General features: G+C 40.8%; 1 protein-coding gene across 1 annotated transcript in view; it reads right to left on the bottom strand.

Annotated features, from left to right (window-relative positions):
- ptpra (protein tyrosine phosphatase receptor type A) overlaps positions 1–23,369 on the bottom strand; it is a 99,417-nt gene extending 76,048 nt beyond the window's left edge. Inside the window, exon 1 of the mRNA XM_083906248.1 lies at positions 23,236–23,369. The gene's annotated coding sequence lies outside the window, so the exon portion shown is untranslated. The remainder of the gene's footprint in view (positions 1–23,235) is intronic.
- Positions 23,370–26,625: the final 3,256 nt, after the last annotated feature.

The raw sequence follows: 26,625 nt of genomic DNA, 5'->3' as shown, positions 1-26,625 counted from the left end.
GTCGTACCTATGTTCCAATCCCCGGTTAAGAAAGGAACGGGGAACCCCGCTCTAACCTGGTCTACTCTCGGTGCACGGCGAACGCAGGCGGCACAGTGTGCGAACGTCACCAAAACCTCACAGGCAGGTTCCACAGTTCCAGGCACATTTAAATGCATATATAATAACAACAATCACTATTTAATGGAACTATCTGAATCAGCTATAGATATAGCATCTATATCGATTGTCCCGTCCCCTCTGACGTCAGATCAAAGGCTGTTGGCACGCGTAATGGAAACTCAGCCTGACTGAATGAACACAGATGAAACCAGGGACGGACTGGGACTAAAAAGCCGTTGTGATGATCCGCTTTATTTATTTATTTACTTATTGACAAAAAAGTCACACATCCATTGAAAGTAGACCTATGTGTAATATTGAGAGAAACAGCAGAGCGCCCCCTGGCAGCTGTCAGTGAGCTGCAGGTGAGTCAGGAGGAGGGCGCAGCATTTTTTTTTTATTTTTTTTATGGCAACATCCATAGTCCATAGTTTTCTTTGTTTGATACGTAGGCCTGTCGCGATATTCAATAAATCAATAATTGCACGATAATTAAAATGAGCTCGATAATTTTTCTGGACGCGATAAATGCCATTTGCATGCTTTTTTGTTTTCCCCGTCTCTCTCTCTCTCCCTCTCTCTCTCGGGTCCTAAAGTGTGTGAAATTTGATGTAGTATGCATGCCAGGTGGCTAGGTGGCGCTGTGAAGCACTGCCATACAACAACACCAGGAGCATGCGCATGCGCTGAAACTTCCTTCTACTTCTCTCTAGTAGCGCCGAGTAGCCCACAGTCGAAAACCAAAACATTGACTCGGCGTAATTGCTGAAATGACTCCTGGATAGGTATCAGAGCAGCTAAGGCGTCTTGAATGTGCGACTGATGGATTCTAATCCACGTTTGTTGTTGTTTGTCTGTACTGCACATGGATCTGACGTCAGCGTACAGGAGGATAGCCAGCGTGACAACGCTGAAGTTGGCACCACATTCGTTCCCTGTTCTCTTTAGAGAACCTGAGGCGAATGTGGTGCCAACTTCAGCATCGAATGTGGTGCTAACTTCAGCATCGTGCCAGCGTGAGCAGCTCAGAAAACACTTTTACGTTTTCAGCCCTTTAGACGGGAACGAGACAGCGGAGCGTTTTTAAGATTTCCACTCTGGAGGGTGGGTTCATTTTTTTGCGTTTTTAAGCCCCAAAAACGCCGTCTAAACGAAAGGCACATCTGATCAAATATTTTGTCGGTTTCACCCGGGAGTGTTGCCGTGTAAAGCCAGAGTAACGATGAGTGAACCCTCATGTCAGTCACTTGTCAGTCGCATGGTGTGTGGGGAGGCGGGACTCCTGGCGTAGCCTACCACAGCAGAGTGCAGCTAACCCATTTTATTTATTGCTTTTGCTTGTTTGTTAATTTATTGTGTTCTAGTGTTAAATATTCTTTAAAAATAAAAGTTTATTTCTCTTTGAAAAGGTGTACCTGCATTATTATACCATTATCATTGTATTAGATGAAAATGATCTCAGAACAACAATATTATCGATTATCGCAATAATTTCTGAGACAATTTATCGTCCAGCAAAATTTGTTATCGTGACATGCCTATTGATACGTCAGGTGGAGCTGTCATCATACCGATGCATGATTAAAATAATAATAATATAAGAACGGCAAACAAGCACATCATATCCCTCGATCCCAGTTATCTGCTCATCGCAGAACGTCACCTGTACTTTCTGTTCAGTGGCTTCAAATTTCATTCTGCTCTTCCGTTGATTCTTTCTCCATGTTGACAACCCTTGACTAGTGCACAATCCTCATTTAAATAGGGCGGTCTTAACCACTTCTGCGCCTGTAGTCAATTGCGGTTGCAATCTTAGTAGTTCACCCGCAAAACGTAATCCAGTAGCAAGCGCAGTCTTTATGCTCGCGCACGCAATTTAGCGCTCTCTATTTGGAATCTTAGTAAATCAGGCCCTTAATGTGTAAACTAAGCAGCATCTGATAAAAATAATAATAAATGGTACAATTAATTTTCATTAATTCATCCATGTAATTCATTCAAGTATAAATAAGCATCAAATGTAACCTCAAATTAGTACTTAAAGGGATAGTTCAGGTTCTTATGCCGAGACTTCGGGCACTCCCTTTAGCAGAAAGATGTGGACAAATGAACTGGTTTTAGTCACTTGACTTTAGTAACTTAACACTTGACTTGATCCACTACTGACTCCATTAGAAGGTTCAGACTTCAGACATGTTATTTTGTGTTTGAACTTGGATTTTAAAATACTTTGTTGTTGACCAGGAGCTCCTGTGTCGCCTTCAGCTAAAAACATTTTTTTTTTTATATGGACTTTGGTGTAGTAGAGCTGTGAACAAAATTCAAATGCAATGCTATTCATGAGATATTGTAGACATAAGCAGGCATAGCTTTTATTAGGTGAACCTTTTGTTTCGTACCTGATATCTATGTTTTCTTCAAATGAATGTATTTCAAAAGGATATTAAGCTCAATAGAAAGCAGGAAAGCTGTCTCTATTAATTTAATTTTAAATTACATTTAAAAAAAATGGTTTGTTTGTTTTTAAATACACAGGTTCTATAACTCTCACAGTAAAAGCTTTTCATATCTGAAGCAACCATGGAGTGAAACAATCGGAGGGTTAGTGTGACAAGTGTCATGACGGTGCATCTCCAGAATGACGAACAGTATGGAAGCAAATGTGTCCCATTTTCTAAATTAAAATGCATCAACAGAAATGCTTTTTCATTTTCAAAATGTATCTGCATTTTTTGAGTCATAAATATATTAAAAATCAATATTACAAAGTGCATTTTCATTTTCTTATTCAAGACTGCTCATTCTGTGACTTAATTAAAATGATAAAGAAAATGACATCTAAGATATAATTTTCAAAACATCCTTCAGCAAAAAGGTAACAAAATCCAATTTGAAAATTAAAATGCAGTAACAGAAATGCTTTTTCATTTTCAAAATGTAGCTGCATTTTTGACCTATAAATAAAATGAATAATATTTCAAAATGCATTTTAATTTTCAACTTCAAGACTGCTTATTCAGTGGCTTAATTAAAAGAAAAAGCAAACATTTTCGCCGCAAATAGTGTCCCAAAATTCAAATGAGTTGGCAAAGCGGAGCAGCGCAGGATAGTAACGTCACTGGCCGCTCACCTTCTTCTGGCTTTTCTACACACCCACACAAACAAGTGGAGGACCATCGCGGACAATATTGAGAGGTCAGACATTTCCCTGTCTATGGATCAGTAAAAAATACTTAACAATCCTAAAAACATGGGTTAATCTACGACAATTACCAGGGAAATGTGGGCAATCATTTGAAATCTGCATCAGTGAATCAATTATGTAAAAACACTGCTCTTCCCTCTGGACTTTGGTGTTGACACAACCAAACCGTGCCGTGCTGTGTCGTGTCGTGCCGAGGCAAGTAGCGCCAATACAAATGCGCCATTAGACAACCTTTTCTAACTGGAAACTGATGCTCATAAATTGCTTTCAACTTTCAACTCATTACCGCAACGACACATTAAATGATGAGAATTCATCTACGTTGAAGAACAGAATTTTATTCACAGCACTGCAGGGTGATACACTCTTATTATTGTGCGGCTCTCACAATAAAAGGAATAACTCAAAATATGCAGGTGTAAACATACGGCACACATTACTTCCTGCTTCCCCCATGCACCAACGTTCTACGTACACTAACGTCTCATACCTCCTCAGGGCTGCCAACTTTTTAGAAAACCTTGGAATGAGACATCGCGGCATGCGGGGCAAATGTATGGCTGGCCCAGTCAGGGTTACCAGCACACAAGCAATATATTTATTTGCAGTAATATTTTATGCATACCAAGCTTATTAATGCTTTATACCAGCGGTCCCCAACCTTTTTTGCTCCACGGACCGGTTTAATGTCAGGAAATATTTTCACGGACCGACCCCCTAACGCTCTCTGGTCGCTATGGTAACGCTTAAACGAGCCTTCAAAATATGGTACACAAAACAGCTGTAAACGTTTCATTAATGTTTATCAAGAATCAAGAATTTTTATTGTCATTATGGGGACATAACTTTTGCAGGAAATTTTGCAGCGACTCCCCGCTTAAAAGCACACGATAAAATAAAGCACACAACAAAATAACAAGAATGACGAAAGACTTAACACTTAAAAGGACACAACAAAATGTAAACTCAAATAAAGACTTAAACACTTGAATCAGACACAAAAATGTGAAACACGACAAAATATATGACTAACAACAACATATAATTTATATACTTGTTTCAATCACTAAGTGAAGCCTGTCATATTTGGGACAAGAGTCGGGACCTTAATTTGCTTGCACAAAACTATTGATCAGTGCTCAGCATTTGTTTGTTGTTCATCAAAATCAGTATGCGCCGAGAGCGCGGGTGGGCGAGCGGGCAGGAGAGAGAGAGTAACGAGTGCGAGTGAGCGAGGTCTGCGGTCTTGGCCATTAGTTCATTTACTTATTTTTGTGTAGGCTGAGTACGTCGCACAAGTAAGCAAGTTTTGCGACTCACTCCTTGTCACTGAAATGTTCTGCCAGCGGTGACTGCTTTTCTGAGAGAAATCGCTGCAGCAGCTCACGCTGCAAACACTCTGGCCATCTCCCTTGGAGGCGTCAAGAGTGAGTCATAGACAGATGTAAGGGAGGGAATCCGGTCATTTTTCAAAATAAAACATTGTTCAGACCACGATAATAAATAAAACGGAAATAATGTTATTTTATTCAAGTTATTTATTCTTTCTGTGCCGCCCGGTACCAAACGACCCAGTGGTGGTTGGGGACCGTTGCTTTATACAATACTATTATTATTATTATTATTATTATTACTTCCACAGTTATAGTGTTATACCATGCACAAAAGAAGATGTATATAATAATAATGCCGGTTGGTGGTTGGAACGTCGGTGTGGTGCATGTCATTACCCAACCTATACCGTAAAATCGATCTGTCCTGCACGTCCTTGGCTAAATTCCAAGAACCATTGCCGCTCAGTACAGGATGATGCAACTGATCGTAACCGAACTGTCTAGGTATTGCGGGTGCAAGCGGTTTCAGGCGTATCAGAGCATGGATGATATTTACATCATTTGGTTAGCGCAAGCTCAGCCCATGGATGTATTGGCTCAACCACAGACAGTTCCATATTGTACTCTCACAGTCTCTGCAGGCATAACTTAGCGATCATGATTGATTTTCTCAGGCTCAACATATTAGATCACATGTGATCTCAGCTGTCAGATATATTCAGAACGTTTTTAATCGTGATGTGTACTTCAGCATGACAAATCGGAGGAGTGAGAACGTGAGAAGTCAATCAAATGTGTGCGTCTCACGGCCAATGTGTGAGAGTTGGCAGCTATACTTCCTACAGCACACACACAGCTCCTCACACACACGCAATTGTCGTCAGTCAGCACAACCCCAACAGTAACGGTACATTACATTAGCAAGGACTGACATATTTTGTCACATGCTGCCAACACACACAACAGTTAGGGCCAATACCAATTCCTATCTTAACCCTCAATCTTAACCCTCAAGCTCAACCCTTATCTTAACTGGCCCTCAAAACCAAGTGTTGAGGGTTATTTTGTCACTTAGAAATGGGACACCCCTTAAATGCAGATACGTATTCAGACTGTGGGGGGCAGAATGACGCGAAAGCTGCTTCCAGTCTGTCAACTCCAAAGAAGAAGAACACATTTACGTCACGATTATTTATTACGATACGTTTTTCAGTCAAGTTATTAGGTTGTCAGTTAGTTATAAGATGATACTCATACAAATACCACAACCACGGACATATTCAGCTGACAGTTACCACACACCACGGCTTATTGAAGGGTAAACGATAGCAAACGATCCGCACCGGCCGGCTATTGACAAAAGATCGTAAAATAAAAATAAATGTTACGCAACAATGACGTTAGTATAGTAATCCATAATATGGGTATAACTAAGATAATACAATGGTTTTCATAATCTTTCGACCCCATCTTTCTTATGTGAAAACACGCAATGCATTCTGGGTAGCCCTTGCTCCCAAGGGTGGTGTCGGAAAATCTCAATATTGAGGGCGATATACAGCCCTTAAACTCGGCCCTCAACTTAATTTTTCTGAGAATCGGGACAGCACCTGCACTAGAGGGAGCACATTTTTGAGCTCGAGGGTAAAGATTGAGGGTTAAGCAAGGAATTGGAATTGTGTAACTGAGATGATTTGTGGCTCATCTCAGTTACACAATTATGGCAATAGTAAAACATTTAAATCAGTTAATGTGTCAGTTAACATACTGTTAACAAGAAACAGGACTACATGAACCTGTTCTTCTAGTTTTTGTGATGATTTTGCTTTCCCAGGGCAGATAAAATAAAAATGGAGTTTATATTATCTTATATTATATTATTATATTATCAGACTGCTTGTGTCCTTTGATAAAAAACATTGCCATGCCATCGTTGACTGGATAATCGTAATTGAATCGAATCGTGGGACCAGTGAAGATTAACACCCATTGTTAATAGTCCCAACTTCTGCCAAACCTACTCACACATTCATCAGTAACTAACAGTCAGTGCCATGGCAACATGAAAACAAACTCATGTTAAAACCCACTGTAATCATGGAATAAGAACACAATGACAGAGGGCATGTAATAAAAATACATATATTCTAATACATCAGAATTACACCTTTTCTGTGGAGAAGAAAGAAAGTCAGTGCATTTACATGCACCTGAAAATACATTCATTTGGTTTCTTTATCTGTTAGTCCGAATAAAATTGAGCCAACATACCTGGATAATGTAATTCATAGGGCTGTGTGATATGGAAATTTTGTCAATATACTGTTCTTGTATATTGTACGATATCGATATACATCACCATATAATTCCCATTAAGGGCTGCAACAACTAACCGATTAAAATCGATTTTTAAAATAGTATTATAGTAATTTAATTATCAATAAGTTGGGTCTTAGTTAGGGATGGGACTTTTTTGTCGACAAATCGATCGACAATCGACACATGCGCACCTCGACAAAAAAATTACGAGTAAAAAAAAGTCGAAGTGTCACAAACACAAAGTTCACGACCATGGAGATTTAAGAAGCTGTGCACGAAAAGGTGATCCTGCTGTCCAGGCTCTCTGCGCTCTCAGATGATGGTGAGCGCGTCACCAGCTCGTTCTCTCGAGTGGCTGTGTGTGTGCGTGCAGTGCAAACGAGGTTGCACTTAAGTTTAGGACGTGAGTGGGGGACATAACACAAGCGCTACACAAATGAAGACGGCATCTCACCCAGTCAGGATCACTGTACTTCACTCTGGTGGACACCTAATGAGCACAGGTTCAAAAACCTTGCCCCTCATATATATTACAGCTGTTCTGATGGTCAATAATGGACATTACAGCCATGTTTTTTGACCTAAAATGAAGTAGTACACTGTAGAATAAGTTCCACCCCCGCATTACTGCTGTTACTGATGGTGTAAAAAAAAAAGAGAAAAAAATAAATAAAAATCGACAAAAAATTCGACACGTGGACCTCCACAATCGACTCTAAAAATTTATGAAATTCCCATCCCTACTTCACGCGCAACTCTTCTTTGCTTCTCTGTCTAGAGTCAGTGTAAATATGTGTAAATATCAGGAGAAGAACTGTCTGAGAACCGTTCACAACCAGGGACTTAGTCATGAGGGTCATTTACAGTACGTTCATCAGCTGATTCAATCCACTTTGATGAATTTCACTATATCTTTGGTAATTACATCAGCGATTGCTTATGACATCAGCATTTGTGTCGTAGACAGACACTGCTGTTGTGGTACAAATATCATGCTAGTTTTGAGTTAGTCATTATTACGGTTATATTGTTCTTGTCATTAAAGATGTTATATTTAGGGATAGGGATGCACCAATCCACTTTTTTTCACTTCCGATCCGATACCTGAACTTTGGTTATCTGCCGATTCCGACATATTCCACATGTGGAATTTTTGTTCCTCACCATCGCTCCTGACATACAGTCAGTAAAGGAATAGTCCATGATTTACAGAGCAGAGCCTACAAGTGAAGGCAAAGTGAGACATGAACAACAACAAAAAATACTCAACGCCCACAAGATTGAAATTGTATGCTCAGTTACACCCAGCAGAGAGAGAAAGGGGGGGTATTCATTAGGAAGAAAAAGAAAACTTTGGGAGAGGTTTGAGGGGGAATGCACACTCATGAGACACTGTGTCAGAATGTCTGAATAAGAAACATGGATATGAAACAGCATGTGTTAAGGGATAGGGATGCACCGACTCTTTCCTGTTGTGGGCCACACTTCCACCCAACAGATTCACTTTTTTGACTAATGCTACAAAAAAACATGGCTTACAATATCTACATTTAAAAAACAATTCAAACAATAAAAATACATTTAAAAACAGGTTACTAGCTGGGGATGGTTCAATACCAATAACACTAGGACTGCAACTAACAATTATTTTCACAATTGATTAATCCATCCATTATTTTCTCAATTAATCGAGTAATCATTTTGTCCACAAATTGTCAGAAACTGCTGAAAACCTGGGAATGATGAACCATCTCAAATGTCTTGTTTTGTAAACAAATCAAAATGAATATATAACATAAATATTTAAAAAGAAATTCAGATCACTTCATCAATTAGTTGATGATTAATTTAAGAATGTATTAATAGTTGCAGCCCTAGATATCACAACTACAACACTGAGATCTGTTCAAGAGTCTTTAAACACTATGGCTATGAATACGAAATGTTAACTATACTTAAGTTACTACTTAACTTAAATATAACGCTTCAACTTTATGGCAGACATTAGAAGGCCTCACTCATACACTGGTCACCAGAAGCGCAGCTTGTGAACAGGCAAGGCAGGCAACTGCTTGGGGTCCCGAGCTGAATGGGGGACCCCCGACACTCGGAGCCTGAGGGCTGTTTTTACTGAAATGTGCAGTGAGCAGCCGCCTCCCTGTCCCTCTTAAACAACAATGGGCGATTTGCAATGACATCTCAGTAGGAAACCTCCCTAAAGGGGCCCCACCTCACGTTAACCTGTGTGAAGTTATCGTTCTGCAAGTTGGAAAATGAAGAGGATTATTTACAGTGTAATGCATATCTTTTTTACTCAGTTTATATATGTTTTTTTTTCAGTTATTTACAATATTTTATTGTTCTATATATTTATATTGTTTTATAATGTGGGTTCTTTATAGTGTAATGTTTTTTTCAATAAGTTTATATAGTTAGTTTATATATAGTGAGTGTGCGTGTGTGAGACTCTCCGCCTGCAGTAAATAGAGTTAGCTGGATCTCACTCGTGCGGCAGAATTGTTTTCAAAGTTAAACAAAACGCCCACTGGTCTATAAAGTCGCTGTAAACATCGCAAAAGTCATACATATCATACTTGCCTGTATAAAGGGGTTTATTAAAGCCTTATATAAAATCAACAATGATGATAATAATATTAAAGCAAACAGAGCATCCATATCCAAATTCGGGTATCGGTATTGGCAGATATCCAAATACAGGTATCGGATCAGAAGTGAATAAAAGTGGATTGGTGCATCCCTACTACTTATATAAATTTGCATTTCTGACTACCCAACTGGAACACGGTGAACCCAGGGTTGACATCACTCCTGGGGCCTGTTTCACAAAGCAGGTTCAACAAACTCTGAGTCTAACCCTGAACTCTGAGTTGATCTACTCTGAGATAGGAAACTGAGTTTTCGGTTCCACAACAGCTGATTTGAGTTAGTTTGTTCAGTAGTTTCACCTCGAGTTAAGCGCGTGCACCACAAGTCAAAAAAGACAGCATCAATGGAGCCCCGTTTCGATGAATCACCATGGCAACGGGGAAGCGGAGGGCGACGTTCTTCACTCCACTGGAGTTGGAAATATTAAATGCGCTCATACGGTGAGTTTGAGCAAGTTTTTAGAAGGAAGTGTAGCACCGCTGCAGCAGCAAAAGAGAGGGAGAACATTGTTGCTCGGGTCAATGCGTACGTTTAAATGTCATCCTTTGCACAATCACAATACTATTACAGGGGGAAACTACTTGAGTGGTAGCCTATTAATTTTAGGGATGCACCGATCCACCTTTTTTCACTTCCGATCCGATCCCGATATCTGACTTTAGATAGCTGCCGATACTCCGATACTATTCCGATATGGATGCTCTGTTTGCTTTAATATTATATTATCATATAATATTTTGTCATCATTTTGATTATATGGCTTTAATAAACTCCTTTATACAGGCAAGTATGATATGTACGACTTTTACAACGTTTACAGCGACTTTACAGACCCCTGGAGACGCACACACACACACACACACACACCGATCGCATAGCAGCGCACACACGCACACACACAGTGAGCGCATAGCAGGGCACACACAAACGGAGTCACAGACACACACATAAACTGAGTCACAGACAAGCTGTGAATGTTCAATCTCCAAACAACGCGATGCCGGCATTTTAAATAAATAAATACCGTCTCCGTGTTAATCATTGATTTCACCTGACATTTTGGCCGGTGATATTTTGGCCGGTGATATTTTTTTGTGCCAGCCAAATTCACGTGACAACGGCCAAAAACCGGCACATATACCGGCGAACGTGAACCCTGGCTTGAAGGAGTGTGGTTTTCACTGTTTTTATGCCGCTGTCAGAACTGTTCTCCTCAGCGAGCAGGCGTTTTACGTCGGCTGCAGGTTGCGGAGCTGAACTTCCTGGTTAACTCCTGGTCAATCATGCTCGCCTGCTAGCTGGCTCTAAACTGTGGAATGGATTTCCTGAACGGAGTCGTGCATCATTACTCCGCGTCTCGTCGAGACACGCCTCAGTTCAGGAAACCCATTCCACTTTTTACAGCCAGCTAGCAGAGAAGTCAGGGAATCACTTGTGGAGACATTTCAGCAGACACACACACAGACGGATCGGAAATTTCCGATACAACTATAGAGATTTCCGATCCGTCAATTAAGTCTGTATCGGAACCCGATACCGATACTGGATCGGATCGGCCCCATCCCTAATTAATTAATTTATTTATGTGGAGAAGCGCACTTGGCAGCAGTTTAAGATGAAACATTGTTCAAACAGGTAAGACCTCGGCATAATCTCATGGGATTACCTCATTTTGATCATGTTTTACATTGTGTTTATAAGTAAATATGAAGTGGCTGTTTGACTGTACACAGTTGTTTTATCACCAACATAGTAATGTTTTCACACACATAAATGACTTCTCAGTTATATCATGTTCAAGTGTTCTGCATCTCTGACTTTGTATAAAAAAACTCCCATTTGCAAAAAAAACGATGCGCAACACACAATATCTGCTGTGATGTGAGAGCATGACTCCGGTTGTTAATGTTGAAATCTAAGGACGGATTAGGTTGTGTAAGTAAATGATGGACTGTGACGGTACCGGTCAAAAATGGAAATGTAAGAACATCTATGAGGTCTGATCTCCTGACGAACATTTAAAGCGGAACTAGACCAGAAGTTCCTATTATCGCTGTTTTTTTTGGTGTGTATCTGCGTCATTACCTCGTTTATGAAGCCTGACGGTTCGAAACAAACAGTTCAGCCATTGCTGAGAAAGTTGTGTTTTATTGTAATCTCGGGGCTCAACGAGATCACTGAAAATCCCGTTAACGTTACGTAAGCAGCGGTTCTCCTGAACAACCGATCGTCCTGCTCCGGGCACTAGTCCGGGCACATCCGGTTGCCTACATTGAACCGCAGAAGAAGAATAACGTCCGTTGTGGAGGTGTTTCACGAGCAACAGTGTCTTCTGACCCTGGGTCTGACTCCGGTTTATTTTTAAATACTGTTAAAACAATGTTTTGATAATGATGAACAATGCATCCACCGCTCCAGAGAGGGAGCTGCGCTTCTGAGAGCTGACGTGATAGATTACGTCACTTCCAGATACCTGGCCAATCACAACACAGGTGGGAAGGCTCTACGCTGGCTGGCCAATCACAACACACTCTGTCTTCTCGGGCGAGATTTATGGCTAAAAATAGCTCGACTGACAAGCGCTTCGAAAAGGACAGATTTCAATCGGCTCGTTTACATCAACTAGGAGGATTTTGACCATAAAAACAACTTAATATATGTAAGTAGACCTCCATAACTCACATATATGCAACAGGACCACTCTATGTGACCTTTAATTCTCTGCGCAGTAATGCTGCACCTTCATCCACAGGATCACCGTCAAAAGGACATGGTAGTGAAAATAGTCTCCACCTAATATAACTTCTAATAAAGACGCAGAACAGACTTCAAAACTCGCCTGTTGACTGAATGAATGAGGAAATCAAATCAAATACCGTGTGTGGCTGAAAGAGGGCGGAGACAGGTTTATTGAGAAAAACCGACCAGGGGCCCGTTTCACAAAACTAGGATAAGGGATTAAGCTGGGATATGTTGCTTATCCTGGCTTAATTTATCCTTGATCCGGTTTTTCAAAAGCAGGATAGGGGAAAGCAGGATATGTTATGACATAAATTACCATGGAGATTTATCCTGTGGCGTTAGCCTGGTCTGGAGCATGCTAAGTTCCAGGATTTATTAAATCTCATCCCTCATCTCAGCCAGCAGTCACCACAAATGGAAACTAATAGTTATTCCACTGCCCACTACACAATGTTTTCACATTCAACTATACCCACTGTCATTATCTAAACATTTGTAATAATTGATTACAATAATTTATTTATTTATTTATTGAAAATGATTAATAATAATTGTATATTTATACACACAATAGAAATATAAAAACAAATCAAAGACTAACACGATGTTGCTTTATTGAATAAGGATAAATCAAAGCAAGTAAATCAACTCCTTTCAAAACTGAACTGTCTCTACAGACAGAAAGCACCAATTCAAAGCATATTATATAAATGCACATTCAAAGGTCTGTATATAATACAGAGCCCATGTCAACCCATACACAAATGAAAAGACACATGAATGGATGCCTCCCAGCAGCTTGTATGCATACAGTATACAACACAAGCATCATAAGAGGCCAAATATTAATGCATATTGCATATTAACTGAAATAGATGGCAGGATTGTCCCAGTCCATGTGTGATGGCACTCTTAAGCCCTCTCCTTCCTCAGGCAGGACACACTGAAGGACAGCACAGATAATGTGTTTGTAGACATCCTGTAGGTAAAATAATGTATGCTTGTGCATTGTTAAGTATTAGTCAGGGCAATTGTGAAATGTGCTACAACACTCAAATGCATCTGCTTTGTCCAGTGTAGTCATGATGTCCACATCAAGTACAAAAAAAATCACCATTCTGCAGGATGTTCTTGTATTTAATTTTGACTTATACCGACATGTCTGCTTTGGCCCAGTCATCTTTAATCTGCATGCACATATCCGCACACCACACGCACGTTCGCACACGCTTATTATCGTGGCCGTGTTTCATTTATTTTTGATTTGGTCTTTCACTTCCTCCATGAGGATTTCCGCCCCCGAGGACGAAAAGAACACCGCAGTTGTCATGGTGAATCTGAGAATCTGCGATCGACTGCGAGGTCTATTTGAGGAAGCTGTGTTCACGCACTTATCCAGGATTGGTTTCACCTGGCTTGATGAATCCGTGTCCGATCATCCTGGCTTGGTCCTTGTGTAACCAACTGAGCCTGGACACCCTTGTTTTGGATTCGTTGAACCAGGCTCAGTCAATCATCCTGGATATCTGAATCCTACTTTTGTGAAACGGGCCCGTGGTTAGGTTCATAGAGCATGTTACCATGGTAACTGACTGAGAGCTTAAGTTACCTCTCTCTGTGAAACAGGCTAGAGTTACTCCTCTTTCTCTGGTTTGACTTTCCTCCCTTTGTGAAATGGAAAACTCAAGAGTTACCCTCATTTCAGGGTTAACAGTTTTCACTAAACCTGCTTTGTGAAACGGGCCCCTGGTTCTGATGTAAATGGAACACAAAACCACTTCCAGTGTTTGGGGCGGTGCTTTTGCCAAAATGACCAACAAAAAGGTGCGGTGTATTTAGGGTGACCACCTCCAGACAGACAAAATGTGGGACAATTGGCATGGTAAAGTGGGACAGACGTAATAACTTTAAACTTAAGATAATATTGTAGGGCCGGACGATTATGGAAAATATAATAATCACAATTATTTTTGATCGATAATGAATCATGATTAATAAACACGATTAACAAGTTTCTTGAATCCTGGATTGCTTATTGTACTGATGCTTACATGTCCTTCACTACCATGTCACAACCTCCGTTATCTCCTGGTGTCTGCGAGACGTGGTGGGATATGGGAGTGTTCTTAATAGAGGACTGTGTTGGGTTGGCTGACGAGCTTTATCGCCTGGTCATAGACCACTTTATGATTGAACTTTAAGTGACTGAATAAGTTGGTCGTGTTGCATTCAGGAGCAGACACGACAGCGCGAGAAACTTTGCAAACAATTTCCTTTTGCTCGTCGTCCGTCACATTGAAGCCAAACTGTTTCCAGTTAACTGATATAGTCCTACCTTTGTTTTATTTTTCTGCCATGTTTTCAATCGCTCGCTCCTGATATTATTGATCCACACACGTTGCACACTTGCTGCAGCTGCACGTAACACAGGTGCATTCAAGGTGGTTTTCTAGCATAGGATTTTACATAAACGTCGCGCATTAATCGTTTTTCTTCGATTATAATGTTTTTATGATTGTGAGAAGCCAAAATCGAAATCATGATTAAAATTCTATTAATCGTCCAGCCCTACTATCCGTGTTTTTATTTTCAATTAGGCAGGGTCGATAGAAATATCGGGACAGACGCACAATTTGCGTGACGCGGGACAAAGGCTAAAATTGCTGTACAGTACAACGTAAAGCAGGACAGGTGGTCACTCTAGGTGTATTGCTTATGTTTCGCTATTACTCATAGACATGGGACAATGGGAAACTTTCTAATCACTATTATGTAGACCAAAATATTTGCAGTTCAATAATAATAATGGCAAAAATCTGCTTTAATCTCCTAAAATGGCTCTGAGTCACCATGAAATTACTTACATTTGGGTTAAAACTAATTGTTTTCTGCATCGTGAACAGGATCCATATTTTTAAATTAAGATTATAACATTAACATTTTTTAAATAATAAACCGTAACCTCTACTGTCGCATCCTCACTTTGTAGTGAGACTGTCATACAAATTACAGCATTTATGTCCATATTGAATTAAAGAACATTTATGTGACATATTATATATACAGAAAAAAACATCAAAAAGCAGTAAAAAATAAAACAATAATAACAACTTAGTTTAAGTATCAACAAGTTGACATGTGAGTTTCCTTCTTTCATTATCATGCAACATCATGGCATGATTTTGGCCTTCCTAATTTGTTGTGTCGTTACCTTTTCCACTTTTCCCACCTTGACTCAAATTTCCCCTCCTGGAGCCTCAATATGTGTGTGAGTCTTTCCACACTTCTTCTACTACTCCCAGCCATTGTTCATTTGTAGGTGGGTCTGTCTTATACCAAGCTCTAGTTATGGTTTTCTTGCTGGTTGCCACTAGTGCCTTAATCAGATATCTGTCCCCACCTTGTGTATTTTCCTGTGTAAGATTCCCCATATAAAGCACGGAGCAGAACATAGGTATCTCATAACCTAGTATCATCTTTAAAATTCCGATATTTCTTTCCTGTACTCTGTCATCTTACTTCTCTTCCTGGCAAAAATGTGTTATCATATATTAACCATCTTAAGATGTTTGTCTCTTTTTCTAATTCGTATCTCCTTACTATTGTGTACCAAGTATTTAAAGTGAATTTAGTTATTGGGTCTATTAAACTTTGTTGTGTCTTAAATAATTCTTTATCTACTACTATGTGTTGAATTTGGTGATTTGCCCCCCTCAATTCTATGTCCTTCCACTTGGCTATATAGTCCATATTACACCAACATGCCACAGCTCTGATCTGTGCTGCATAATAATAATCTTTAAAATTTGGCACTGCCATTACGCCTCTCTCCTTGGGTAAATGTAGTGTCACAAGTTTGACCCTGGCTCTCCTCCCCTCTTGTTGTTGGTGAGTAATTTAAAGCTAAGATCTGTGTCTTTGTCATGTTAAGTTTATACCCCGAGCTAGTGTCCATATTCTTCCAATAAGTCCATTAGTATTGGAAAACTAGTGTCTGGTTGTCCTATATATGCTATTACATCGTCCGCAAATAAGCCCAATTTGTATTCTGAACCTCTTATCTGCACTCCCTTGATGTCCTGATTCTGCCTAATTGCGTGGGCCAATGGTTCAATGAAAATATCAAAAAGTGTCGGAGATAGACATCACCCCTGTCTAGTTGACCTCTCTAACATAATCCGATTGGTCAGACTCTCATTGACCTTCACTCTTGCTGTTGGTTCTTGGTACAGTGTTTGTACACATTAATTGAGTTTTCATTGAAACCAAACTTTCCTAAGACATTATATAAAAAGGTCCATCCCACACTATCAAATGCCTTTTCTGTGTCCATGCTCACTAAGATTGCACTCTCCCCACTCTTCTGTATCGTGTCCACTATATGAATTGTTTTCCTGATATTATCCTGTGCCTGTCTTCCTCCTATAAATCCGGTCTGGTCCTCGTCTATAATGTCAGGCATGAATGTCTCAAATCTTTTTGAAATTATTGAGGTATAGATCTTATAGTCAACATTAAGTATGGATTGGTCTGAAGCTACTGCAAAGTTCTTTATCTTTTCCACCTTTAGGGATTATAGTTATGATGGCTTCTTTCCAAGGTGGGGGTGTTTTTCCCTCCTTCATAGTGTATCTAAGTGATGCTAACAGTAAGGGATTTAATTCCTGCCTAAACATCTTATAGAATTCGGGTGGGAACCCATCACCACCTGGCCATTTACCATTCTTTGTTCTACTAATTGCCTCGCCCATCTCTTTCTCTGTAATATCTGAATTCAGTAATCTATTCTGCTCTTCTCCTATAGATGGTAAGTCAAGCCCCTCTAGAAAAGTCTTCATACTCTCTTCCCCTGCTGAGGTTGGTTGTGTGTACAATGTCCTGTAATAGTCCTCGAATGTCCCTTCTATTTCCTGTGGTTCTCTCAATAGCTATTTAGTCTTGGGGTTCCTGATCTTATGTATAGCGTTATATGTTTGTTGTACCCCAATCCTTCTGGCCAATAATTTATTTGCTCTGGGCCCACCTTCGTAAAATGTCTGCTTCATAAACCTAGTTTTCTTCTCCACTTCTGTTGACAAAATTGTGTCCATCTTCCCTCTAATCTCTTTGACCTTCTTAAGTGTCTCCAGATCGTTTGTTTTTTTATGTTGTCTTTCTAGTTCCTTTAGTTGCCCAGTTAGATTGGCATAGAGTTCGGGTGTAGTTCTTTTGAGAAGTGCTGTTTGTGTTATTAGTTTCCCTCTTATCACCACTTTCATTGCATCCCACAGGATAGTTGGATCCACTTTGCCATTATCGTTTTCCTCCCTATATCTGATTATATCTCTCTTTATTTCTTCAACTAATCCCTTATTATTCAATATGCCAACATTCAACCTCCAGACTGTGTTCCTCTTACTACTTGTTAGATTCACTGTCAGGTATATCGCACTATGGTCTGACAAGCCGGTAACCCCTTTCTTACAGCTTTCTACTCTGTGTTTGTCACCAGTTGTCATAAAAAAAAAAAAAATCTTGAGTAGGTTGAATGCGGATGTGAATAATGTGTGAAGTCCCTATCGAGTGCATGCAAGTCCCTCCATATGTCTGTGATTCCTAGTTCCTTCAGTTGTAAGTTTATGTATCTAGAGATATGTGTCCTAGTTTTCCTTGTGCTCGTCGTGTCCAAGTCGTAATTTAGTACCACATTAAAGTCCCCCCCCCACAGATTAGAGTTCCCTCCACTTCCAGAGCTATGATATCGAATAGTGCCACAAAAAATGCCTCCTCGCAGTCTGGTGGTGCATATACGTTAATTAATGTTACCATTTGGTCTTCCATATTCCCCTTCACCACCACATATCTCCCATCACTATCATACATTTCTTTGTTTATTTCAAATTTCACTGAGTTTCTAATTAGTGTAGCCCCCCCTCTCCTATTAGTTTGCTTAAATTAACTGTAGAATGTGTTATTGTATCCGAATCTCTTCAGCTCTTCATGTTCCTGTGTTGATAAATGAGTTTCTTGTAGAAAAATAACTTGTAGCTCTTCCTTTCTAAATTTTGTCATCAACTTTCCCCTTTTAATTGGGTTATTCATACCATTAACATTTAACAACACCATTTTGATACCTTTATGTTGCGTCATAGTTCCCTTCAGGGCATCTTTCTGTCCCCCACATGTCACAATACACAATCAACAATATGTTAGCAACCACTAAGTTAAACAAACAGATATTAAGAAGCAAGACCTGGCCTTCCAAGGCATTTGGGGGGATAACGCTCATCCCCCTTTTCCATGCTGGTGGGTGGGGGGTAAGGCCTCTACTAGTGAAAGGGCCCCCCCTAGTGGCGAAGATCTCCCCTGCAGGCGATCTCCCAAGCTCACTAGTATTGTCCAACATTCAAACTGAACTCAAAAGCTCCAGGCCGGAGCGTTTTGTACAGCTTATTCAGTCTTTAAACCCTCAACTTTTAATATTGTGCCACACATGCTTCGGTGAGTCCTTCCGTATCTAATCTTATTCATGAGCACATCCTTAAGGAGGAGAAAAAAAAAACAATCATAATAATAATTTAAAAAAATAGAGAAAATAAAAGTAAGTACAGATACCGCACATATCACATTTGCCAAAAGTAACACATCTCTGGTCTTTCCTTTAGGGGAACTTGAAATGAATTAGTTTCTTACTGATTGCGGCTTTCCAAAAGAAACACAGTAATAAAAACAATAAGCTTCAAAATCAGACTGCGTCTGTGTTCTGCTTTTTTGGGTTACAGTGTCTCGTCCCCTCGTTCCTATCTCCTGTCACCAACTTTGGTCCACTTTCGCGCAGCCTCCAGCCTCTGCAGCGGTGCGGGTCCCTCTTCTCCCTGATCTGGCACCTGCCATCCTCTCTGTCGCATCGCCCTCGCCGCGTCCTGGGCGCTGTTGTACACTTTGAAACCATCATTCCAGTGAACCCTCAGTGTGTCCATTGGTGACTGAAACTTAATCCCCTTCTCTTTGAGAATTTTCTTTAGCGCCGCATATTTCCGCCGTTTCGTCGCCACTTCTGCCGCGTAGTCATGGTCACTCTCTGTCCCTCCACTTCCACCGCACTCCATTTTCCTTGACATCGAACCTTAAAAAGTTGACAATAATTGCCCTCGGGGGTTTGTTCGGCTGTGGTTTCGGCGCTGGTGCCCTGTGTGCTCTTTGGATCTCCAGTTTAATGTCCTGTGACAATCCCAGCTCTTTGTGGATTAATTTGACCACGTATTCAGCCGCTGAGTCACCTTCTACCCCCTCCTTCAGCCCCCACAGTCAAATATTATTTCTTCTCGTTCTCCCTTCTAATTCAGATACCTTTTCTCGTAGTTTATGTTGTTGTTCCAATGAGGCTTTGAGAACTTCCTGAATCTCGGTGCTCCATTCCTCCACATCAGCAGTACGCTCTTCTAGCATCTCAAGGTCTTTCCTTTGAGCCCGCATACCCACGTCCACAGTCTTGAATTTTCTACTCGTGTCCTCCCTTACGCTGTCCATCCTTTGCTTCATCTCTTCCCCGAGTTTGTCCATATATTCTCTTAGTTGTGCCACATTTTCACATTTGTGTATGTGTGTGTGTGCTGTAGGAGGTACGAGGCGTTCGCGTGTGACGTCAGAGAGGTACATAGGTGAAGCAGGAAGTAATGTGTTCCGTGTGTTTACATCATGGATGTATAATATGAACTGGATAGAGCACCGCCCCCCTCTGCCTTGAAGACAATTTTTGCATGGTGGCCACTGTGGGTACTGCAACAAAATGCTCTATGGGCCCCATAACCCGGAAATAAACGCGAAAGTCAAAAACTTTTTTGGCATATGCACTGTCACTCTGCATATTTTGAGTTATTCCTCTTATTGAGAGAGCCGTACAATAATAAGAGAGGCTGTGTATCAGCCCGCAGTTCTGTGAATAAAGAGCCGTTCTTCAACGTAGACGAAGTCCCGTGGTTTAATGTGCTGTTTGCCGTAACGAGCTAATCTGAGCTGAAGGAGCTAGCGGAGGAGCGCACATCGCTCGCCATCCACTCAAAACGAAACGTTTACTCTTTACTTAAGCAGCATGTCTGTTGTTGTGTTTCCGGTCTATCTAGATCCGGTGTGGTGTTGTAGTTGTTCTAACGTTACTAGTTGAGGCGACAGCTTGTGAAAAAAACTACAAAGTTCGCTCGGCCAAAAAGAGCATTAATCGCGCGATAAAAAAATTGACGCCGTTACAGCTCTAGTTAAAACTTATCGTTTTCTGCATCGTGAACAGGATACATATTTCTAAATTAACATTATGACATTAACATATTTTTAAATTAAATCCAAAATAAGATGATTATGAATTGTGAATTCCTGGAGTGACTGAGAATGTGCAGGCTCTGCATTGTGGCACTTCAAAATAAGTCACTACAACTGCAAAATGCATGGTTGATACACCTTTTACAAAGTCAAATTCAAGGACAATTAATGTTATTTCAATGCGTTTCCAGCACCTTGCAGCTGCAGTACATCAATACACACTCAACATTATTGTTTAACTCTTTCTATCACATTTAAAGAGAATTTTGTTATAAACCACCAAATTCATGTTTTATAATAGTCACTGTCACACACACAAGCAAGGGCCAGCCCCCATTTGTTGGTATTACATCTGATGAGCAAACTGTTCAGCCAGTAAGATATTTGATATTTTTACTGTCAGTATTTCAAGCATTTTTTAAGCAATTTATCCAAAATTCAAGCCTTTTCAAGCCTTGAAAAAAAAACATAACAAGTCAAACATTTTAAAGCAACGGTATGAACTATGGTAATGGCAAGGTAGACAGCATTTTAAAGTCATTCACGTGAAATATTAATGATTACAATGTTTTACAATTATCATGGGGAAGCTTTGCAAATAGTTGATGACATTACAGACAGGATAAATAGTTTTAAGTAATTGAGTAGAGGGAAAAAATAATGTCATTTCGTTATAAACTGCGAGGAAGTGCCAGCTCCACCAACTTCAAGTCACATGTAAAATATTCATAATGATTACCATCTTTCATGGTTATCACGATTATTGACACATGATAAAACCGTAATCTCTACTGTCGCATCTTCACTTTGTAGTGAGACAGGGCAAATGTGACACCTCATGTTCTGCTCCTGTGTCACAGAAACAGCATCTCTGTTGCAAAACAGGCTCAGACTTCTCAAAGGCTATTCAACTTAAGGCCCGGGGGCCAGATCCAGTCGTGAACTTTACGTGTTTGTGACACTTCGACTTTTTTTACTCTTCATTTTTTTGTCGAGGTGCGAACGTGTCGATTGTCGATCGTTTTGTCGACAAAAAAGTCCCATCCCTACTGGAAAGTCTCTTTGCGCAAAAGCGAAACTTGGCTGCAGCGCAGCGCTGATTATGAACTCCCTCTCCCTCTCCCACTCTCTTCTCTCTCTTTGAGCAGTTAACTAAAGAGATCAGCTCACCTGATGCATCTGTTATTAATTACAACGCTAAAGCGTCTTCTAAAGAAAGAATGAGACCACGGAGTGAAAACAATGAAAAATGCACTCTTGAGAATCTGTCAACAGTTTACTAAGATCTACTTTGATCTCCTGTATTTCATCGCGACTGTAATCTATCCTTGTCAAAAAGATCATTATGTATGTGTCATATATGGATGTGGGGATATAACTGCGCATAGAGAAATTATCCATTCTGCATTGGATAGGAAGGATCCGCTTACAGTGGCGCACAATGCAGGAGAGAGAAGAGCAGAGTCAGCAGGGGTGGTGCGCAGAAAAAAAAGGCCCGCACCAGATGAGGGGCACCCTCTATAATTGCAATGCCTTGACTTCAGTGATGTCAGTACATACAGTCCCAGCCATAACAACAAAATTATATTAAAAAAATAAATCAATAAATGTTACAAAATTGGCACAATTAATTTCGTTTTTTCAGTTTTTTTCCATTTTGAGTTACTTGCCCTTACTTCATGAGTCAAAGTGGTCCTTCAAAAGGCCTAAAAATGCCCCATTTTTACCACAAATTTTCAAAAGCTTTTTTTTGGGGGGGGGGGGGGGGGGTTCTGGAGGGCAAGGGGGGGACACCCTCTAATTGCAGGCAGCCCATGTATGTACTAGAATATGTTGCACTAAGAGCCAACTGTAGCAATTGTACCTGAATATTATTGGTACTGTTACTTATATTTCTGCAAAAATAGCCTATTGTGGCCAGTGCACCCTCTAATTTTGTAAGAGCCGATTGTGATTGTTATACCCAAATGTTGGTGGTACTGTAACTGTGACCTTTTTGCACTATAAGCAAATTGTATTGTACCTGAATGTTGGTGGTTTTGTTACTTGCCTTTTTTGCACAAATCTATCAGCCATTTCAATAAATAAGTGCTAAATAATTGAAAACATGTTGTATCTGTTTACTGTACATGCAACACAAAATAGTAGTACAGGGGTTGACCGGCCCACTGGCTGGACAGCCTTCTGAAAAGCTGTCCCTGAATAGCCCCGACTTAAAAGAACCATTTTTCTCTAGACTCCCCTTCGCCAAAAAAAAGGGGAAAAAATCCCTCCCTGCCTCCGAGCTACTTGTGAAATGTTCACGCTCTACAAGGAGTCACAACTGTTTGAACAGCACTGCACTCCATGCATAAGCCTGCTTTTCTGTGTGTGTGTGTGTGTGTGTGTGTGTGTGTGTGTGTGTGTGTGTGTGTGTGTGTGTGTGTGTGTGTGTGTGTGTGTGTGTGTGTGTGTGTGTGTGTTTGCTTGTTTGTTTGTGACACAATGTTACAGCCAGAGAGGAAACATGCTGCTACAGCGACATTGTAACAAGTGTGATCATCTTTACGCAACAAAAACAAGAAAACTCACCGTAACTCCTGGAAGCAGCTGAGAGGAGATCCGAGAAGGTTTTTCACACACAAAAAAAATCAAAGCCAAGCTGGAATGTATCCTACTGTTTTGCTTCCACGCTTTTCAACCCCGGTCCCAGACTCCACACCCCAGGAACCGACAGTGAGAGCGGGGTGGGGGGACCTGGGTGATAGAAGAGGAGGGAAGCACGATCTGGGACACACCGTCAACACTTCACCGTCACTATACTCCCCTATATCCAGGTTTAGGAAGGAAGCCCGCCGTAAAAGTCCTCACTTTAGCCCCAAAGCAACGTTTCTTCTTCTTTTAGAGTGTGAAGTCCCACGGTTTATCCGCTGTATCCGGGCGCGTCGGCCGACTGTTCTAGTCCGCCATGTTGTGTGTCTGTCTGCATAGGAAGAATGGGAAACGAGCAGCGAATTCCCAGGCCAGGCCCCGTCTCTTCTCCGCTCCGCTTCTGCGTGGCCCACAGGGACACCTGCTGGCCGAGCTGAACACTACACGCATCTACAACACCACAAGCATCACAAAACAAACCGCAGTTTTCAGTGGTTTTGAACCCTGCACCTGGAAATTGCTAAAGACCATGGTTCTAAAACACACGCTTGCTATACTACTGCTGTACTTTATAAACCAGGGAATGTGATCAGAGCGCAGCTGAGGAGTTTGGACCAAAGTGTGTCGAAAAAAACAATTACTGTAAATTAATAACAGTCACCTTATTGCTCGCTGACTTTGCTCGGCCTATTTACACCACTGTATTTTAATGTCATGGTGTTGATCATAATCATAATCATGGTGTTACTCCAAGAGCAGGTGGTACTTGGTACAAAAAGTTTTAGAACCACTAGTTTAAGACATGGAAACACAGATGTTGTCACCTAATACAAATCTATGCCATCCCTATCTAGTTTTAGGGATATTCAAATATGCAAGTGAAATGTGTGCTGTGTGTGTGTGTGCTGTGTTGTGTGTGTGTGTGTGTGTTTGTGTGTGTGTGTGTGTGTGTGTGTGTGTGTGTGTGTGTGTGTGTGTGTGTGTGTGTCACAGTGACTGCTGCCACCTTGTGATAATGATTGTACCACAAATTAGGTCAAAGATTTGTTTTTATAAATGCAATCATTCATAATACATTTGTTTTATATCTTGATGCCAAAACTCACAGTAACTGACTTTTTTTAAGGCAAGCAATGACCTTTTGCCCATCCACACTCACCTTAAATCTAATATTATGTTAAAAAATGTTTGCCTTTTTATCTTGCCTGTAGATAGCCTTTTCTAACTGGAGACTGAAGTTGGGAACTGAGCTCAATCTCCTGCACCAAACCCCACAGAGACAGCAGATCCAAGGGTCTGAGGGTCTACTGCTGCCTCACTCTGTTAAACGTGACTGAGAGTGACTGACAGTTTCCAAAGTAATGTTAACTTTACAGCTGGAAAAGGTGGGCTAATGGATAAACAAGTGAACATTTAATTATCATAGACCTTAGCAGGTGATTGGTTTTTATTAGGTGAGCCTTTTGTTGAGTTGTTTGTGTTTTCAGTGAGCGTCTCTGTCTCAGGCTGGTCACAGTGACGCATGTGGTGCAAAATACAGAAATGACTCATGACAGTGTAAGTAGGGGAAAAAGCACATGGATTCAGGCCTCTTTCGTATGTGGAAATAAATCAGATATGCGCATTTGCATCTACAATCGATCAGATATCACATGTCACATGTGACGACGGTGAATGATGTTAATTCATGTGTAACTATCTCTGACCACATGGCCCTTGTCCAACCAGTGCAATGCAGGACGAGGGCTCAAACCAGTGCACTAGAAGCGTCTGCTAAATGACATGTCATGTAATGTAATGAAGCCTTTCATCGAGGGTTTCAGTAGCATCACTCTCACCTCAGTGTCTCCCTATAAACCATTTTTAGGTCAGTAGGTTGGTGGCCGGCTAATCTGCGCTCTGTTCACCACATAAGGGACAAAATCCACGCCTTCACCAGGCCCTATCTGAAGGCGAGTGGATGTCCCCACTACTATCCACCTGTTACCTTCAATGTGCAGATGCAGACCGAACTCTCCAGTTCCCTCCCTAGGTATGCCACAGAGAATGAAGAAAAAGACATGAGAAAAAGGCTCCCAGTAGCTGTGAAAACCTGAAAGATTCAAACCTATTTATGAATGAAACCAAGACGGATTTCACCCATGGCTGACATGCGGGTTAGTAATAAGACAACCTGGGCCAAACTATTTGGGGAGGAGAGAATGATGAAAGGGTAAAATCCCAGAAACCCTCCTCTGCAGCTCCTCCGACATCACTTTAGAAAGACAATGTAAGCAGCTCTACCAAAAGACTCATATCAGAACTGAACATCAAGACCCGGAGTGTATAAGCATGATTTAATGCACACATACACATAGGTTGACAGGTTGTTTATCTTTTGGATTTTGTTTCGTTGATCATTTGGATGCTGAGGGGATTAAGCTTCTGCTAAAACAGGCCTTGTTGCATCTTATACTGCAACACCTCGTGCCTGAAGGCAGGAGTGAGAAATATCATTAGAGTATGTCCAGAGGTATTTACGTGAGATGGCCAGTGTTTTGTTCCTGCAGATTGGGAGTGGGCAGACCAATGAATTTGGTGGCAGTGTTAGTTGTCTGAAAGAGTCTATTGCGGTTTTTTACAGTGAGCATATTGAAAAAGCATGTGGAACAGTACAGTAGAATGGGTTGGACAATGCTGGTGTACAGAAGTAGAAGTAGGTGAGGGGCAACATGAAGTCCTTTGAGTTTGCGCACTGTCGACAGTCTCGGGTTTCCTTTTTTGTGAATGACTATTGTGTTGTTCGAAGGTGAGGTTGTTGTCAATAGTGAGTCAAAGGTATTTGAAATGATCTACTGTCTCAACTGTTTCGTTGTTGGTGGGGATGGAGTTGTGGGGAGCCAAAGACCATTTCTTTTGTTTTGTTGACTTTGAGCTTTAAAAAGTTGTTTCCACGCCACTGAGTGAGTGTTGTGTTGAGTGAGTGTCTGTGAGGAGGCCAAGAATAGCTGTATCATCTGCATATTTGAGGCAGGCCACCGCGTCCTCTGTGCCTCTCTTGGCCTTATAGGCGAATTGGAGGGGGTCCAGGTGTTGATGGATGTGTGGCAGGATGGTTTTGACCAGCAGGTAATCCAGGCACAAATGTTGATAAATACTGATCAGTGTTACCCAAACCAGGAAATTATTTTTCTAAAATGTCTTTTTTTTGTTTTGTCCATAAACCAAAATTATTCGGTTGTAATGATTTATTTGTAAGGAGCAAAGACACCCAGAAATTAAGCATTTTAAAAATGTCAAGCCCATTAGTCTTTTATCAAAATAGCAGGCTATTGATTTAGTAGTCAATCG

Source organism: Microchirus variegatus, assembly GCF_963457635.1.
Source record: "Microchirus variegatus genome assembly, chromosome: 19".
NCBI classification, from domain to species: domain Eukaryota; kingdom Metazoa; phylum Chordata; class Actinopteri; order Pleuronectiformes; family Soleidae; genus Microchirus; species Microchirus variegatus.
Note: the sequence above shows the minus strand (reverse complement) of the source record. Positions and strands in the feature narration are given on the sequence as shown.